This window comes from Balaenoptera borealis (genome assembly GCF_965194805.1).
Source record: "Balaenoptera borealis genome assembly, chromosome: 13".
Taxonomy (NCBI): Eukaryota; Metazoa; Chordata; class Mammalia; order Artiodactyla; family Balaenopteridae; genus Balaenoptera; species Balaenoptera borealis.
Window position 1 is genome coordinate 24197717 of NC_138870.1, and position 18480 is coordinate 24216196.

The window sequence follows — 18480 nt, forward strand, 5'->3', positions numbered from 1 at the left end:
TTTGATTACATTAGAACATGGTTCAAATCACTTTGAACCATTGCCTGGATTGGGACTTGTGAGCTGACCTCGAGGTAGCAAAAAAAAGGAAGTAATGCCTTTAAATCCCACATAGGGGCACGAAAAGGGTGTGTTTCATTATTAAATCTCTTTATAGTTAGATGAGGATAAGACTCAAACTGGGGCTGTCTTCTCTAGGAACAGGACTGGCTGCTGACCGGTGGAGGGGCTGCCTCTGGGAGGAGCGCCTAGATACCATCAAGCTGAGGGGATTCTTTTATTGGCAAAGTGGGTCTCATACCCTCCTGACCCTTCCCTACTTTCTGGGCAATGTTCAGCTTTCCCCAAACAGGACCAGAAAGCCCACAGGTGAGGCAGTTTTCCTGGAGGGCCCAAGCCAATGTGAGATGAGAAGGTCTTTAAGAAAGGGGGGTCTCCAACAAGTTGTCCAAGGTCAAGCAGTGGTGTAACCTCTCAAACCTGTGAACATCAAAACATGACTGAGAAGGAGTCTTCTGGCCAGGGATGGAGCCCCTGTATGTGTGTGTGTGTGTGTGTGTGTGTGTGTGTGTGTGTGCGTGTGTGTGACAGAGAGAGAGAGAAAATGGTTGTGTAGTGCAAGAGTCCTGATCTCCTGGACTGATGCCCGCTGGATGCCCTTGGCCGGGCCCAGTTCCTGGCTCCCTGAAGTAGGCAGCTCTGGACTTGTGCGAGACCACAGGGAGAGTTCCAAGTCCCACCTGGCTCAGACGACAACCCCTCCATCTGAAACTGATCTCGGGCATGTCACGCAGCCTTCCTGGCAGGGACCCAGCTCTCCTGTGAGCAGAGTCGTCCTTTCTTAAAATTTGAGCCCTGTTGTCTGGAAGGCGCTGCCCCCGGGAATCGGCAGGACCTCGGAAGCAGCTTACATCCCTAACACCATCCCCCGCCCCTTCAAACTGGGCTAGCTCTCAGCTCTGCACAAGGCAGCACCGGACTAGGGTACCCATCCTCTCAGGCAGAAAGGCATCCAGACACCCACACTTCGCCGGGGTGTGTGTATTTAGCTTGAGCTTGTGATTACGATGTGTTCGGGCCCTGCCTTCCCTTACTGGGATTCCTGTCAGAAATAAGGCCAGGGGAGAGCAAACGTGAAAGCCGCGCTCTTCCCTCTCTGGGGTCTCCCGGCCTGGTAGTTGCGCTCTGGGCGCAGGAAGGGGAGGCGTGTGTCTCCTAATGGCAGGGGGTCCGGATCTTGGAAGAGGCGTGAGACGACAGGACCATCTTTATCAGCCCTCCTCTCCCACTACAGATTTAGGTCGCCCTTGCGAATACGGTACCCGAGGAGGCTTGGTTCCCGGGGACCTTAGACTTGATGGAAAATTTAGAGGCCTGGGAGGCCCTCGGAGGGTCTAGCTACGTTCCCTGGGTTCTTGGGCTTCTCTTTCTCAGCATCTGGACTCCGATTGCAGCACAGAATCCTTCTGTCCGCAGCGGTAGAATTGAGGCCTTCGCGCTCCGCCCCTCCCGCTAGGTTTACTGCTTGGCTTCGCACCCGGTACAGAGATGCCCGCGCAGCTCGCCCCCTCCTCCCAGAAGGGCCCTGCTTCTGGCTGCAGGGGAAAGGAAGCTTCGGGAACAGTGTGACCCGAGGACAGGGTCCGAGGCACTAGCGAAATTCCTCCTAGCAGGGCTCTCTCCTCCCTTCTCCCTCCTGGGCAATCTATGACTCAGACTTGACATCAGCCCCTGGCAGACAGTGACAATAAGTTCCCAGTGGGGGTGGCGCAGCTGTACCCCACCCCCGGCCTGTCCCGGTCCAGGTCCGGTCTCCAGGGGACTGTGCAGGCTCAACCTCTCCTCCTGGAGGCCCCGGGACTCGCTGTCCTCGGGCCCGCCTCCCGCGTGTCTGTCCAGTTCGGCGCGGCCAGAGCCCCGGAGCCCGTCTGCTTTATTTCATTTAACACGATCGGCAAAGCCAAGGCGGGGTGAGGGGCGGCGCGGGCCCGAGGGAGGAAATGAAGGGACGTGGAACAAAGTTCTCTCTGCCAAGTCTCTCCGTCGGATTCTTAGAATCCGGTGGCACCTTAAAGGCCTGATGTGAGGGCAAGGAGACGGGTTATTAATTCTTGAAGCCCGCTCTATCTATATATAGCTGCTCAGTGGTTGCTGTTGGCGATCGCGGGGGGGGGGGGGCAGACCGTGGAACACGTGGCACCTCTCCAGCGCTTAGAAATCAACCTAGCTGGTGGCTCCCGCGGAGTTCGGGAGCAGCGCGGCTCAGGCTCCGGGAAGCCAGTGAGCTGTCCATGGTGTTTAAGGCTCCTTGACGTGCGTCCTGGGCCGTCTGGGCGAGGCGCAGACCCCCGCGCCGGGGGCCGCCACACCTCCAGCCGCAGCCTGCCGGCCACCGAGCCGGTGTGCGCCGGGCACCGGCGGGACGTGTTCGTGTGCACAACTCTGGGACGCGCTCTCGCAGGGGCATAATTCCAGAGATAGACGGAAAAAACCTCCTGAGTCCAAACTGTGGGTTTCCTTTTAGCTCCTTCCTGAAGGTGTCTTTCCCCCTCGGGCAGCACTTCTCGCACTTTAAGAAACGTCGGTCCAGCCAGCGCCTACCTCCCTTCCCTACACTAAGGTTCTAGTCTCAAAAGAGCGAGAAGCAAGTCACCGATCTTATTATGCTTCTCATAATGGTTAAAAGCATCTACGAGCTGACCATCGCTTTGGGACCGTGTGGTATCGCTGGGGTGACGCTCGCCGCTTCTATTGAGTGGCGAAGGCGCTGGGAGATTGTCAGGGGTCTCAGGGATTTCGGTCAGTTCCTTTCCGAGGGGTGGTTGGGGTCCTTTGTAGAATATTATTGTTCAGAGGAGCGACTGCTTTATTATTCCCCAGAGCCCTGAGCAGTGTCTGATTGCCATTCTTAGGGAAGGAGGAAACAAATAAATTGTCATGTAATATTACAATGTTGTAGGTCCATTCTCTGTGAAGTACAGTTCTGCCTGGTTCTTGTGACCTGGTCTTAGGAAGAAATCTTTATGAACTGAATTAAGCTCTTATACATGTTTAAGACAGAGAATGTTTTGCCTTTTTAATTATCACCACATTTTACCTTTTTGTCTTTTAATTTCTCTTGGCAATTTCCCCCCTACTTATCTCTATTAGAGATCCCATCTCCATTTGAGTAACAAACTTCTTTAAATACTACAAAAAGTTAAGAAAAAGATTGTAAACATTTATAACTCTTATTTGAGTTTTGTGCCTTTACTTATGGGGATATTTAATTAACATCTAGAACATAATGGAACCTTTTATGTTTCTGAACAAGACATCAGATTGGAACACATCATTGCTTGCTGCTTTGACCCTTCTTTCTTATCGTAGTGTGGTACTTAAAAAAAAGAGTGTGTGTGCTTATTAATAACTCTGAGAATGCCTGATATAAAATAGAAAGTATTATGATTCAATAATTTTCATAGTTTTGCATTTATAAAATAAAGATAATTAGTGAGGGAAAATGGGATATTTCTTTATATCAATAAAATTGATATTAACATTTTACTTTCCTTTTCTGTATTTATAAAAATTAATAAAATAAGGCTTGAATGTGTACCTAGTTCCTTGAAAAGTATGAAATACACTCGACTAATAATATTTTATTATTATTGTTTTGCAGTTTAGAAGTTTAGTTTCGTTCTATGAATTCTTTGGTAGCTAGTCTTCCTCTATATATCCCTTTACTCTCTTTTCTATGAAAGGAGAAGAAAATAGAATGATAAAAATAGACTTCATTCTTTTATTCTTTATCTGCTCCTATAACTTAGGAAGCTATCCTCCCCAACTCCACCTCCACTGGTAGCTTAGCATTTTCCTTTGTCCCATATTGATACCAATTGAGAGTTTCCCCTTTAAAGTTCGTCCAATTTCTTTCAGTTTCATTATTTTTTAAAAAATTAGCTTTCCCCAACAGCTTGTTAGATTTTAAAGATCTCATTCTTTTATCCATTTATTAGAGAGGATATCAATCCTTCCCACCAGCAGTTCTGTTAAAACTGCCAGACATTTTTTTCTGCTTCCAAGAGGAAAGTATTCAATCAGTATAATTGTTTATGAGCCAGAAAAGAAAAAAGAAAAAATCCATCGATCTCTTGTTTGTGTTCTGCTTACTCTCCCAATGTGCTCAGCACTGCTTTGAGCCCAGAGGAGGTCTTCTGAAGATATCTGTGGAATCAAATTGAATTGTAGTTCTTTCTACCTGCACTTTTGAGAAATGAAAGCATATTTTAAAAATTATTTTAGATCTACTTCCCAAAATTCATACATAAAGCTCATTTCTCTGCAGCTGAAAACTTTGTGTAAGGCATTTTCTTTTAAAAATCACAGTGGATTTGGGGGAGGCATCCTGTGTGTTATTCTATCTCAAAAGTCTCTCTTTCCTTAATGTTTGGTGCATGGTATTGCTTTCCTGAAGATATTTCTGTCTTCATTTCATTTGTGCTTCACTTCCCAGAGACTGGTAAATGAGGAGGGAAATGTGGACTCATGATGCATCATAATATATTGAGATCAATTATTATGTGGGAGTACTTACGTTAAGAAAATTTAAACTGACCTTAGCATTATTTTGTTGCACTTTGCTCCTTTACTTCTCATCCTGCTAAGCTGTTAATTGTACATAGAACTGCCAAGGTACTTTTCACGGTTAAAAAAAAGGAAGCTGCTTTTTGTGGAAAGGATAATTTTTTTTTTTTTTTTTGTCCCGTAAACACAGGTCACATTCTTTGTAAAGCTGTTTTTAGCAGGCAAAAGTGTACATGCCTCTAGCAGTTAAACTTGCTCTTTAAAAGACCTAGCATGTCCTTAAATGCAGCAGCAACTCAAGTGTGGTTGATATGGTTCCCAAAACCCCACGTTTTAAAAGGGTTTCATTGTCGAGGTGCACCAGGATGTACTTTTAGGTCTATAATACACAGTCTGGGCATCACAACTACATATTTCCCTCATCTCATTCCAACCCCGGTGTGGTGAAACCAAAGAGACTCCAGATGAAGGAGAGTCAGGATTTGTGGAGAAAGGGCTGTGTAAGTACAGTGAGTACAAATCTTTAAGACCTTCCCCAGACTTCTAAACAGTTGAGAAGGTAGCTTGTTTGCTAAGTGGGGCAAAGTGTCTCAAGGTCTATCGCTGGAGCTGCTGACATAATTAATGATTTCATTCGGAGCCTGAAAGAAGGTACTTGTATTCCTTCTGGCATGGGCAGGCCAAGTTCATGTCCAAACTCTAACACTTTGGGTTGATTTTAGCCAACAAGACTGTTGGTCCTCTTGTTGCATACCCAAAACTTGAAAGTCAAATATTATATTAGGCTATGATACTTCCCAGCCTTGAGGAGGTTGACACATGCTAAATATATAAACAGACACTATTATCTAAAGATGAATTACATTCTGGTTAGAGATTCCTTATTCCTAGGTCAAACCGGGAAAACTAAAAACCATATACAACCCACCACCACCAACAACCACACAGCAAACTACTTTAAAAATCAACATTTTCCGCTAAACCTTATATGCAAAAATTTTCTTGTCCCATTTTACACTATGAGGTTAGTGGCGATCCTTGAAAATTAATTATGGTACTGAAAAAGACTTTAATAACATTTCTGCTAAAAATAAACTGGAGGCAGTGTAGCGCCCTGGATTCATGATTGCTTACATCTGGTTTCTATTTTTGTGAGTTTCATCTGGTTCTCAGAGAGTTCATTCACAGTCATCACAGGTTTAGTTTCCTGTTCTCCAGTGGGAGAACTTGTCTTGATGACCCATCTATTTTTCATCTGAATGCTGCACTTTTTTACATTAGGGAATGTGGAAAAGGAGAATGAAAAATATGTCAGGTCTAATCAAGCAAACTGAAGTCTGAACAACGTCTTTTAGCACCTGATTTATCCTGAATCCAGTGGTGAATAACAATGAGGAAATCACTCTGTTTTAGACCCTTGTAGAAGCAGGTAGGAAAGAAAAGAGAAAATAGATGGAAAGAAGAGGAAGGGAAGATGGAAGGAAAGGAAGGAAAGGGGAGTATGGAAGAAAGAAAGAAATTAAAGAAGGGCTTCTTGGTCAATAAGAATACCCATGCCCACCCCATTATATTCCCATTGCCCGTAAGACATGGTAATGTATTTTTCTTCCTTTCCATGTTAACTTTCAGACCTTTTTCAAAGAAAGGAAGGAGCTGTATTGTATGCTTGTTGAAAACAAGGTCTTGGACTCCTTCCCACACTTAGTGAGGGAGGGGCAGGATGCCATAGGAGCCTTAGTCCTTGCTGATCTGGACTTGGGTAGACCAGTTTGACTCTAGTTTATAAGTTATCCTATCTAATATCTTTTTTTCACCATCTAAAACTTCCCAGTGGTTCTCCTCTGTGTAAGCAACACCATCCCCTTTTTGAGATGACTACTTTATCTAAAGATCCTATCTAGTTCATATTCCAAAGTCTCATGAAGCCTATTCTTTTCACTTCACCATATGATTTTCCTAAATTTCCTTCCTGCTGATATCCCAGAAATCAAGACTCCAAAATATCCTAGATGCTATCTACATTTAATAACAGTAGTTACAAATATTATTGAGCTCCTATACCTAGGACTGTGATGACTTCAAAGAGCATTATTTCATTCACAATAGATTGCAGAATTACCTTTCTTAACTAGGGTAAACAATTACTAGAACTGAGATTTGAATTTGGTTTTGACTGACACTATGGGCCTCTCTAGTATGACACAGGATCTGACTGCCACATCTCATATCCACTGATCTATAAGGGTTGATTTGGCTAATGTGACTGGCTAGGCAACTGTTATCTTCTCTCACCCATCCATGTAGGTTCCTGAAAGCTGTGCACTTAGTTGAAGAGGTTGAGAAGGACCATTTTTCCATCAAGGGTTATTGAGACACTGAGCATCTTCACTGGAAAGCAAACTGTAGGATGCTCTAACTCTACAGACCAAAATGAAAAGAAGAGCATTCTTTTTTTTCCCCCCTGCTGATTACATGCTCTTTTTACACACTACAGAAATTGTTCAAGAATCAACCTTATCTGATGGTCTTATGCCAACATTTATTGAGGTTCTACTTTATGCTAAGTTCTATTCTTAGAACTTTAAAGAAAGCCACATGCATTGGATTATTGCTCTGGTGCCCATAGAATTGCCTTATTCAAGATAATTTCTTTCCCTTTCCTTTCAACATCATATTTGGACTTGCCAATTTCAGTTTTTGTTAAGGGGCATGATATATATTTTTGAAAGTCATGTGAAAAATATGTATGTATCTTTTGGGAAATTGCTATCAAATATAATTTCATTTAAGCTATTTATCACCTACTATGTCCAAGCCGTGTATTTTTTTAAAAAAACTATACGCCATGACTACATTTCTTCCTCTATTGCTTGGGCTACTTTCTTTCCCTTTTTGTTGTAAGTTACTTCAAATCTTTTTTGGAAGTAAGCAGGTAAAAAAGAAAATCTAGTACAAAGTTGAGATATAGTGTCAGGGCTATTTTCAGAGAACATGAAGTCTGTTCATTTGTTCATTCAGTCATTCAATAAATATTTCTTAAATGTCTACTAGGTCAGGCACTTTGCTAGGTGCTGGGGTTACACTGATGACATGGAATGGGCAATCTCTTCAGAACTGTGAATCTCTTACTTCTTGTTTACTAAACATTTGACAGTTTTATTATAAATCTTTGAATTTTGACATAGGAAATATTTTACTCACATTGTTTATTGTCTGTCTTCTTCCAGTGGAATAAATGCAAACTCTGTGAAGGCCAAGATCTTTGTCTGTTTTTGTTGTACCTCCAGAATCTAGAGCAACGCTTGCACGTAGTAAGAAGTCAATAAATATTTCAAAGAGTGAAAGAATAAATGAAGATTAAAAGGTACAAATACTTTTCCCCTAAATACACATCCTGGTACATATACATATATGCATATTTCTTTGATAAGACAGATTTCTACCCTGTGTTGGCAATTTTCTTCACTATTGCCACACACTTATTAGTATCTTATATCAATGTACTAAAGGATTACTGATAAATGGAAATAATGTCAGTTTAAACACAATAATCTTTTAAAATATCCTATGTAATAATAAGTTAGACTTGCCCAGAAATGAATTAGTTTTACCACCAAAGGCAGGTCCTACTTTCATTTCTGTGTGCATTCATTTTACCTCCCAAACTATAACACAATTAGAATAGTCTCTATCATCAGATCATGCAGCCAAAGTGGAGAATGTTGTTTTACCACACCCAAGTAAGGATTCCTACTAATGGGAAAGACTGGCTATTGTCCTTTAGGTGGTTCCATCATAGCTGAATCATTAATCAACCAAAGCCTTAAGGATGTTGAATTTGTCTTTTTTTCCTACAGTAAGTAAATACATGTTATTGTCATGGCAGATGAGCTGGGCAGATTAGAATCATACCTGAGTCAGTTCCCCACTCCTTTCCCTGACTGCCACATCCAATTGTATAATAATGCCTATGAATGCATTTTTCAGTCATTTTTAAAAACCACATTTTCCCCTCAAATGACCTGGCATGGCTGTGGTTTAAGTGCTACATTTTCCTTGCAATAGCTTTGAGCAATAGCCTTCCACTTCACCGTGGAGTTTTGAGCTTAATATACTTGCTACATTAATTCAGTAGAATGAAGAATTATATTAAAAACCTAAAATAAATCTGATCTACAAATCCTATCTCTTATAATCCTACATATTACCTCTCACTGGAGTTTCAGACATCTGTGAATGCATGAAACCTTATTATTGAGTTATTTTTCAATCCCATCAAGAAAGGCTACTGCATGGCCCAATAGGTTAAAACCTAAAATGCAAGCCACATTGCCTGTTAAAAACAGATCATTGGATAGGACTTGAAAATCATAGTTGCTGTCTTGCTCAGTCATCATAGATCTTGGCCTAGAGTTCTTGGCAGGAACAGTGTTTGAATGGGGCCTATCTCAAGCTCTAATAGAAGCGTTGAAAGAATAAAAGGTGGCAAAATTTTTGGCAGAGAAGCAAGGATAGTAGAAATTACTTTCATATTATAAACTGGAGATAATAGAACCTCGTGACCTTAAGTATTGCTTTTAAAAGAGACATCAGACGACCTTATGTTTAATAAGGTGTCATATTCTTGATTTAAAGGATGAAGCTCAAATAATTAGAACATCATTGAAATATAAATATTGAAACTCAGGGGAGAAGTTGAGTGCTATAGCAATTTCAAGAGGAGAAAGTTCCTTGGTGTCACTCAGTCAGCCTTCAGCATATTGTACTGTGCAAGTCTCCTTGGGAACATTGCTCATTCATTAGGTTCTACTAAATGCTCCTCAAAGAAACCTCATTGTTATCTAACATTAAACCAAAGAGAAACAGACAAAGGCAAAGCCACAGGCTCCATATAAAGGAAGGAGCTCTGAATTACAATCTGTTGGCTTCCAATTTTTGCTACATTTGCTTAGGCAATGAGGGCTATATTCATCTGTATTTGTCCTGAATGTATATTGGCAATATGGGCAGTGGAAAAAGTGAGTCAAAGACCTAGAATTTAGTCCTGGCTCTTCCTTTCACCAGCTAGTCTTGTAAACTTAGAAAAGGCACAGAACCTCTCAGAGTTAGTTTATTCACCTATGAAATGTAGATAGCATTAGCACATACTTCACAGGGCTGTCATAATGATTAAATGAAATAATACAGGTAAAGTTAAATCCTTATCAAGATATTTAATTAAATGCATATATTACATTTGACCATTATTCTATACAGAAATACATAGATCTTAATCTGAATTATTCCCTCCTCAGGCATTCAGATAAGTATTTGATAACACATCAGGACAATTAGACAGTGAAAATGACTTTAAGATTGAGAGTTTTTGTTTGACTTTTTACTCTCTCAATATTTTCCTTCCTTTACCTGATAAATATTAGCATTGTGTAAATCATCTCAGGAAATACCACTCTCCTCAATTCCCAGCATGAATACCATACTGAATATTTTTAAAATAAGGGGTAGCTAATTGATTTGTAACAGGGGTTGGTCTTTTTCAATAGCTGCTGTTATCTGAGCATCTTTGTTTGGACAGCTATTTCAGCTGTGGCTATTACAATCCCTGTGGCATCCCATGAATCAGCAGCGTTCAGTTTTGGGGAGAGTCAGTTTGACCCCTTGTGTAACCGTGGTATCTAAGGACTTCTCAGACATAACAACAAACTTCGAGGTTGGGGTCAGAATAGAGAGATAAGAATTGGAAGTCAAGGAATAAGAACCAAAGGGCAGGAATCAGTATATTCAGCAAATACACTGTGTTACAAGAAAAGGGGAAAAACCTAAATCTTTTAACTGGGGAGATTAAATAAGGGAGCAGGATGGTAAGGAGAAAAAGCGAAAAATCTCAAATCATTAGAGAATTTCATTTGAACTTACTATTTGTGTATACATCTGTCTGAACTTGTTGAGGTTCTGATATTCCCTCCCAGGGGATTTTCAACCCACTAATTCTTAGTAAGGAAGATCCAGGTGATGGGCAAAGCTGAAACGAAATGGATTGGTAAGGTCTGATCAAAGTCTGAATTTCTCCAGAGAGTGCTTGCCTGATTTAAGAACTGTAATTTTTTTCCCACCGAAGCCCATACCATAACCATAAAGAGCGTTAGAATTGCAGCTTGAAAGTCCCTGCTGCTGGGTGATCTTTGTGGCTGGAGTCATGGAGAAGAAAGTATCCTAAAGCCAAAGGATCTCTGCTAATGCACACAGGACGGATATGGACCCCACCTAGCTTGGAGCCTTAACTCTGGTTGTCATAAAGGCTTATGTTAATCCTGGAAAGAATTAATGAGATTAACAATTCAATTCATCATTTATTTATTGAACTGAGTTCCTACTGTATGAGGCTAGCTCTACAGGAGATATAAATATGAAAAAAGACACCATCTATTCCCTTGAGGGATTTACAGACTTGTATGTGTAAGGATTAGGCCTGTGTAAAATCTTTAAGCCCTCCATTTTCACTTCTTTTCTATCAGAGGAATAACGTGAATAAAAATAATTCAATCATATGCAGTGTCATTTCTCCAATAAGAAAGAAAGAACATACAAAAGCCTCCATTTCCTTTTGATGGCATCAGGCTTCTGATGGACCAAAAAAAGGCCCAGTGTACTGCAGCACAATAAAGCTTATTCCTAAAGAGGAGGGCAGAGTCCTGTCGCTATGAGTGTTCTTTCATCAGTAATGATTGCTGTGTACCATTTCTATGAAAAATTAATATCTTAGAGAGATTACTTACTTAGTAGATACCATTGGTTACCTAATGTCTTTTCTCACACATCCTTCCTCCTTCTTATAGGTCCCTGATTTTATTCAGGCATTTAACCCTCTCTGTGTGACCACATTCTTTAAGGTGGGCAAGCCCCAGCCCTGACCCGGGCCTAGGGATACGTCCTGGTGGGTCTAAACCCATTGTAGTGGGTCTATCCCTTTGCCAGTGATTGGTTAGGTATAAGCATGTGATCCAGTTCTGTTCAGTAAAGTCTACAGAGTGAGCATCATTGGGAAATTCTGGAAAGAGTTTCTTTGCTTCTAAGAGAAACAGGGAGAGTCATCTCTACCTTCTGTAGACACGGGTTGCATCTGGATATGTTACCTGGATCTGTGTCACCCATCTTGCTCTCAGTCTCAGGATGAAGCTAACCTACAGAGGAAGGCAGACCGAAGAGGGTCTTAGAGGAGCAGAGTCAAGGTCACTCTTGTGACACCTAGAGAACTTTGTGTAGGAGAGATAATAAATGTTAAAATATCAAGCCAATCTGAGTTGAGTTTTCTGTTATTTGCAACTAAGAAATTTCTAACAGATATAGTCACTGTTTGAGGGAACCATAGCTCACACTATGTGTTCTCTAGTTTGGGAGAACTACTTTCACCCTTGCCCATACCCAAAGCCCATCTTTTACACCATGAGATTGAGCAGAGGTGAACGCCAGTGTTGATCTAATTGAAGCCCAGGGTACACCTTGAGATAGAGAACTCAGAAAGCAACCAAATGTCGGATTTTATCTTCTGGAAGTGTTTTCCTGAAGGAAAAGTTGGAGTTGGTCTGGGAGACTTGAGAGGCATGACGGACATGGGAATCTAAGTTTTAAGGTGTCTTCCCTAATGTTCACTAGGGAAGAAAGTCCCTGCTTTCATATTTTTTGTATGAAAGTCCAAATCAGCTAAAATTACATCTTTTGCCCCTCCCTTCTGAGACTGCTTATTTTAATCCCTCAGTAAATTACTTAGAATACGTGTCATAGTCTTATGTGTTAGGCTGGTGGAAACTCTAGGACAGGTGGCCAGGGGTAGAGGTATCTGCTTTATTTTATGGTGTTTTTGGCACTACCAACAAGTTTTTCATTGGACGGACTATAACATATCATAACAAGGGAGAGTGACAAACAACCTTGGGATCACCAGTGGGGAGAACATACTTCATTTTTTCTAAGACAATTGTTCCCCCTAGCATACTTACATCTCTGAAATTGGACTGCATTTCACAATTGCTCTTAGCCAAGTGGCAGTCATGATGTGGCCTGTCATTGCTTGTTCACACACATCAACACTCGTAGAATTGGCTCTAGTGACTTAGAAGAAATTCCTAGAGACAATAGTGGAGCACTGTCTTAAGAAATGCTGCATCACGAACAGTCTAGATGACGCAAGGGTTGATATTGTGTGCCAAAACATGGACATGGTTGATTCTGAGTCTGAAAGTTATTCAGAAAGTCATTCATAAAATATATGGGTAAAGTTATTAGACAGTCAATAACTTAACCAATATATTTTATGAAAAAACCCGTCATATATGCCAATATGTCTAACGCATTTCTCAATAAGTATAAAATAAAAATCCTAAGTTATAAGAACACATTCTATCCTAGCTTTATTGGCAGAGTTAAAAATATTTTAGAGGCGCATGAAATAATGATGTTGATAACATCTTAGATTCAATGAAAGATGGTTCCTGGACAGTCAAATCGCACTGTCACTGAAGAACCAGACACTTCTTCTACTGCACTTGTCAGAAGGTTCCTTCCTCTGAGCACAGTCACCTCTCTTGTTGTTCTTTTTTGAATCAATGCATCAAGTGGGTACTCCTGATTGGCTAGACTCAGTCACGTGACTTCTTCTAACTAGAAAGAAATCTGAGGATGTGATCTCTAATTTCTGTTGTGGGAAGATGAGACTCAGGACATGAGAATATCCCAGATTGTAGGAAAATAGTCATACTTCAATAAAGAAATGACATTTGAGATGGATGTCAAAGGTTATGTGCTGCTTGTAACAAGTAGAGAAGAGTGGGGAAGATGTTCTTAGCAGAACAGTTACTATGGAGGCAGGAAAGCATTGCTTATGTTTGGGGAAAATGGGAGAGTATTGCACATTTACGGGGATTATAGGAAAGGTACATGGGAGCTTGACAGTGGAAGGTCTTTGGTTTCAGGCTTAGGAGTTTGTGTGTATTTCAGGGGCCTTATGGAATTATTAGCATGGGAAGTGGAAGATGCTGTGGTTTCTTTAGTCTTAAATAATCCATGGTCTCCAGCATACTCCCAGAAGGACAGAATTTGTTCAAGGATACTTCTAGGTATTTAGAAGTGATCTGTGTTCAGACTTAATTTTTCTATGCAAATAGATTTTCTAAGGTGCCAAAAAGTACATACTTAATTAGATACCTCAGCTCCTGCACAACTTTCTTTACAAAATGTTCAGATTATATAATTATTTTCTAAAATAATCATTGTGGGATTTGGTATGGATATGGGTTCTATCCTTTATGCATTTCCCTATCTTTTCATCCTCCCTTTAGCAAGAGAATTTGAAGTGGTTTGAGGTTTGGAAGAAAGGTTGGAAGACATGTGCTCCAGCATGCCAGTCTTCAATATTGAATGAGTGTTGACATAACATTCTATTCCTTTTTTCTTTGTTTTTTTCTCCTCTTGGACTTCAAAGCATAATTCTTATTTCATGCTATGAAAACTGTAAGTGAAGTTCCATTGTAATGGGAAATGAATATAAGTAAAGGGTTGTATCCAAACTTGAAAGAGCTGAGTCCAGTCATTTTAAGAAGAGCTGCCTCATATATTCTCATTACCAGCTCAGCTCTCTATGAAGGATGCACTGGGAGAGGTAGTGAATCACAAGGTTTTTGTTATAAATAAATCAAGCAGTTGATGCCTCTGTAGCTATTTGTGATTTTTCTGCTACTACTTTCAAAAACAAGTCACTAAACATAAAATTTATTATGTGCATTTTCTTCTTTTTTAAATATACCACTAATGGCAACTACCAGCTCTGAGACTATAACACAGAAAGCTGATGTGATTAGCAATCTACATGCCATGCAGAATCTTTTCATTCCTTAGTTTTGCTGCTACTCACAATGGCTGCTGCTATTTGCAAATAGTAGCTTAGCTTCATGATCTGCCTGATTCTTTTGCTTCCAAGCTCACTCATTGTGTCAGTTAGTTTTTGCGATAGACAAACCACCTAAAACCTAGTGGCTTAAAACAACAACCACTTATTTTTACTCATGAGTGACAAGTCATTTGGGTGCTTCTGCAGATCTGAAGCACACATGTGAGTAGCTAGGCTCCCCAATGTCTGTGGTCTCCTGGCGACTTGGCTGGGGGCTGTGTGTGAGTGAAGATGGCCTCCCTCATGTGTCTGGTGGATGTCTATTAGTGAGAAAAATGGGGATGCCTAGGCCACATACCTCTCACCATCCAACAGTCTGAAAGCTGTCAGGCCTGTGGAGGCTCAGGTGCAAAACTTTCATGTTTTAATTTCCTCCACATTTTATCAGTCATGGTAAGTCACAAGGGCAGCCCACATTCAAGGGGTAGGGAAACAGACTTCACCTTTTGATGGAGGAGCTACAAAGTACTGTGAGCATTTTTGCAACCTATTACAATCACTTTCTCTCAAGATAGAGTGACTGGCTGGTATGTCTTCCCTTATAATCTTCTAGTTGCAAGAGTCTATGCTATGCAAAGTTGTTTTCCCTCTGTTCACCTTGCTTATTAATTATCTCTGGTTATAGATTGCAAATTTTGCTGTCTTGCCTTCTCCTTAAAGACTCAAATAAATATATCCTGACCCAACCAGCATAGGTAGTGAAAAGAGCACTAAGGCTTTGTTTTCATTTTGATGTGTCAAGAGGCAATGGGAGAGTTCTTGCAAGTAAAGCCTCTGCTACAATTTTAGAAAGTATGCTCTGCATAAGGTTACCTAGTTTAGGTAGAATGTGCACTCAACTCAGCTGATCAGCATCCCAGCTGCTTCCCCCCAGAGGGAGGGTCATTTTTCTCTAATTCATACAAAGGTACCATATATGCCAGTGGCATCCTGATTAAAAGCTCTGAGTCCTAATTTCATCAACTGAAAACTGAGCAGAAGGAACTCTCAATTCAATACCCTTTTATGACAAAAACTTTAAACAAGCTAGACATAGAAGGAATTTATCTCAATATAATAAGTCCACATATGAAGAGCCCACAGCTAACATCGTACTCAGTGGTGAAAAGCTGAAAGATTTTCCTCTAAGATCAGGAACAAGGCAAGGGTGCACACTGTCACCACTTCTTTTCAACATAGTGCTAGAAGTCCTAGCTAGAGCAATTAGGCAAGGGAAAGAAATAAAACTCATCTAACTTGGAAAGGAAGAAGTAAAATAATCTTTGCTTGAAGATGAGATGATCTTATACGTAGAAAACCCTAACAACTTTGCAAATAAAACTGTTAGAACTAATAAATGAATTCAGTAAAATTGCTGGATATGAAATAAACATACAAAAATAATTTCCATATACTAACAACAAACTATCTGAAAGGGAAACCAAGAAAATAATCCCATAATGTTAAAAAGAATAACATACTTAGGAATAAACAAACTTAAACCAAGGAGATGAAAGACTTGTATACTAAAAAGTACAAAACATTGATATATTAAAGAAGACACAAATAAGTGGGAAGTTATTATGTCTTCATAGATTGGAAGACTTCATATTGTTAAACTGTCCGTACTACTCAAAGTGATCTACAGATTCAATGCAATCCTTTATCAAAACCCCAATGTTATTTTTCACAGAAATTAAAAAAAATCATATAGAAGCACAAAAGACTGTGAATAGCCAAAGTAATCTTGAAAAAGAAGAACAAACCTGGAGGCATCACATCTCCTGATTTCAAAATATATTACAAAGCTACAGTAATTAAAATGATGTGGTACTGGCTTAAAGATAGACATATAGACCAATGGAACAGAACAGAGATACCAGAAATAAGGCCATGCAAATACAGCTAACTGATCTTTGACAAGGGTCCCAAGAATACACAATGGGGAAAGGGTAATCTCTTCAACAAATGGTGTTGGGAAAACTGGATATCCACATGCAAAAAATGAAACTGGACCCTTGTCTTACACCATGCACAAAAATCAGCACAAAATGAATTAAAGATTTAAACATAAGACCAGAAACTATAAAGCTACTAGATGAAAACATAAGGGAAAAGCTTTATGACATAGCTCTTGGTAGTGAATTTTTGGATATGACACCAAAAAAGTACAGGCAACAAAAGCAAAAATAGACAAGTGAGATTACATCAAACTCAAGGAAACAATCAATGGAGTAAAAAGGGAAACTGTAGAATGAAAGAAAATATTAGCAAACCCAATATCTGATACGGGATTAATATCCAGAATATACAAGGAACTCCTAAACTCAATATCCTAAATAAATAAATAAATAACCTGATTAAAAATGGGTAAGTACTTGAGTAGACATTTCTCCAAAGAAAACATACAAATGGCTAACAGATATATGACAAGATGTTAAGCATAACTAATCATCAGGGAAATGCAAATCAAAACCACAACAAGATATCGCCTCACACTTGTTGGTATGGTTATTATCAAAAAAACCCCACAAAAGATAACAAGTGTTGACAAAGGATGTGAGAAATTGAAACTTTTGTACACTGTTGATGAGAATGTAAAATAGACTGCAACCAGTATGGAAAACAGTATAGAGTTTCCTTAAAAAAATAAAAATAGAATTACCATATAATCCAGCAATCCCACTTCTGGGCATATATCCAAAATAACTGAAATCAGTATCTTGAAGAAATATCTGCATTCCCACGTTCACTGCAGCATTATTCACAATAGCCAAGATATGGAAAAAACCTAAATTTTCATTTACAGGTGAATGGATAAAGAAAGCGTGGTATATACATAAAATGGAATATTATTCAGCCTTAAAAAAGAAAGAAATCCTGCCATATGCAGCAATATGAATGAACCTAGAGGACATGCTAAGTGAAATAAGCCAGTCATTGAAGAACAAATACTGTATGATTCCATTCATACAAGGTATCTAAAATAGTCAAAGAAACAGAAAGTAAAAAGGCAGTTGCCAGGGGTCAGGGGTTGGGGGTAGTAGAGAGTTGCTGTTCAAAAGTATATAGTTTCAGTTATGCAAGATGAATAATTTTCAGAGATCTGCTGTACAGCTTGGTTCCTATAGTTAACAATACTGTATTGTGCACTTAAAAATTTGTCAAGAGTATGGATCTGATGTTGTGTTCTTACTACACTAATAATAATAATAATAAACGAAAACAAAAACCATCTTTCCAACTGTTGTCATAAGGTTGTTCTGGGGATTCAATGATACAATTCCCATGGAATCTTTAAAAATTATAAAGTGCAGTAAAACTACTTGGGTGCTATCCTTATCGATATTTTAATACTGTTTAATACTGATGGATGGCTTATATTTTAGAATCTCTTAGTAATAACTGTGCCTTTGCCATTTTAAGGATCATTCATCATGATCAATGAAACCATCTAGGAAGACAGTATGAAGTGTTTATTGCCATTATTTAGCCAAACAACTATTAGCTAAGCTTCTATTGTGTATTTAGCAAAATTCTAGGCACTGTGGGAAATAAAAGTATTAGATGGACATCATCCTTCTCTTTAAGTAGTTTAACGATCTAGTTAGGAAAATGAAGCTATCACATACAAGACAATTAGCAAGGAATGAAACAGTAATGAATCAAGAACCAAGTAATATGTAGTCTCAGACCCAGTTGAAGTTCAGACAAGAGGAAGATCCTGGAGGTGTGAGCACTCCATGACATCTTCTTGGAAAAGGCGAGGCATCAAAGAGTTAGGAGAGAAACAATCGCAGTTGCTATGGCTGCTCTATTGGTACCATCCTGCTTTTTAGGGTCTCCAAAACTGTAAGGACCTTCTTGATTCAGTTGTCAATTATTAGACAGTGTGTGGTTTAAAAACAGAATTCTTCCTCTAGCTTGGAAAGAAATTTCTCCCCACATGTCAGGTTTCCTTGATACAAGCTTGAGCATGACCTTGGCTCTTT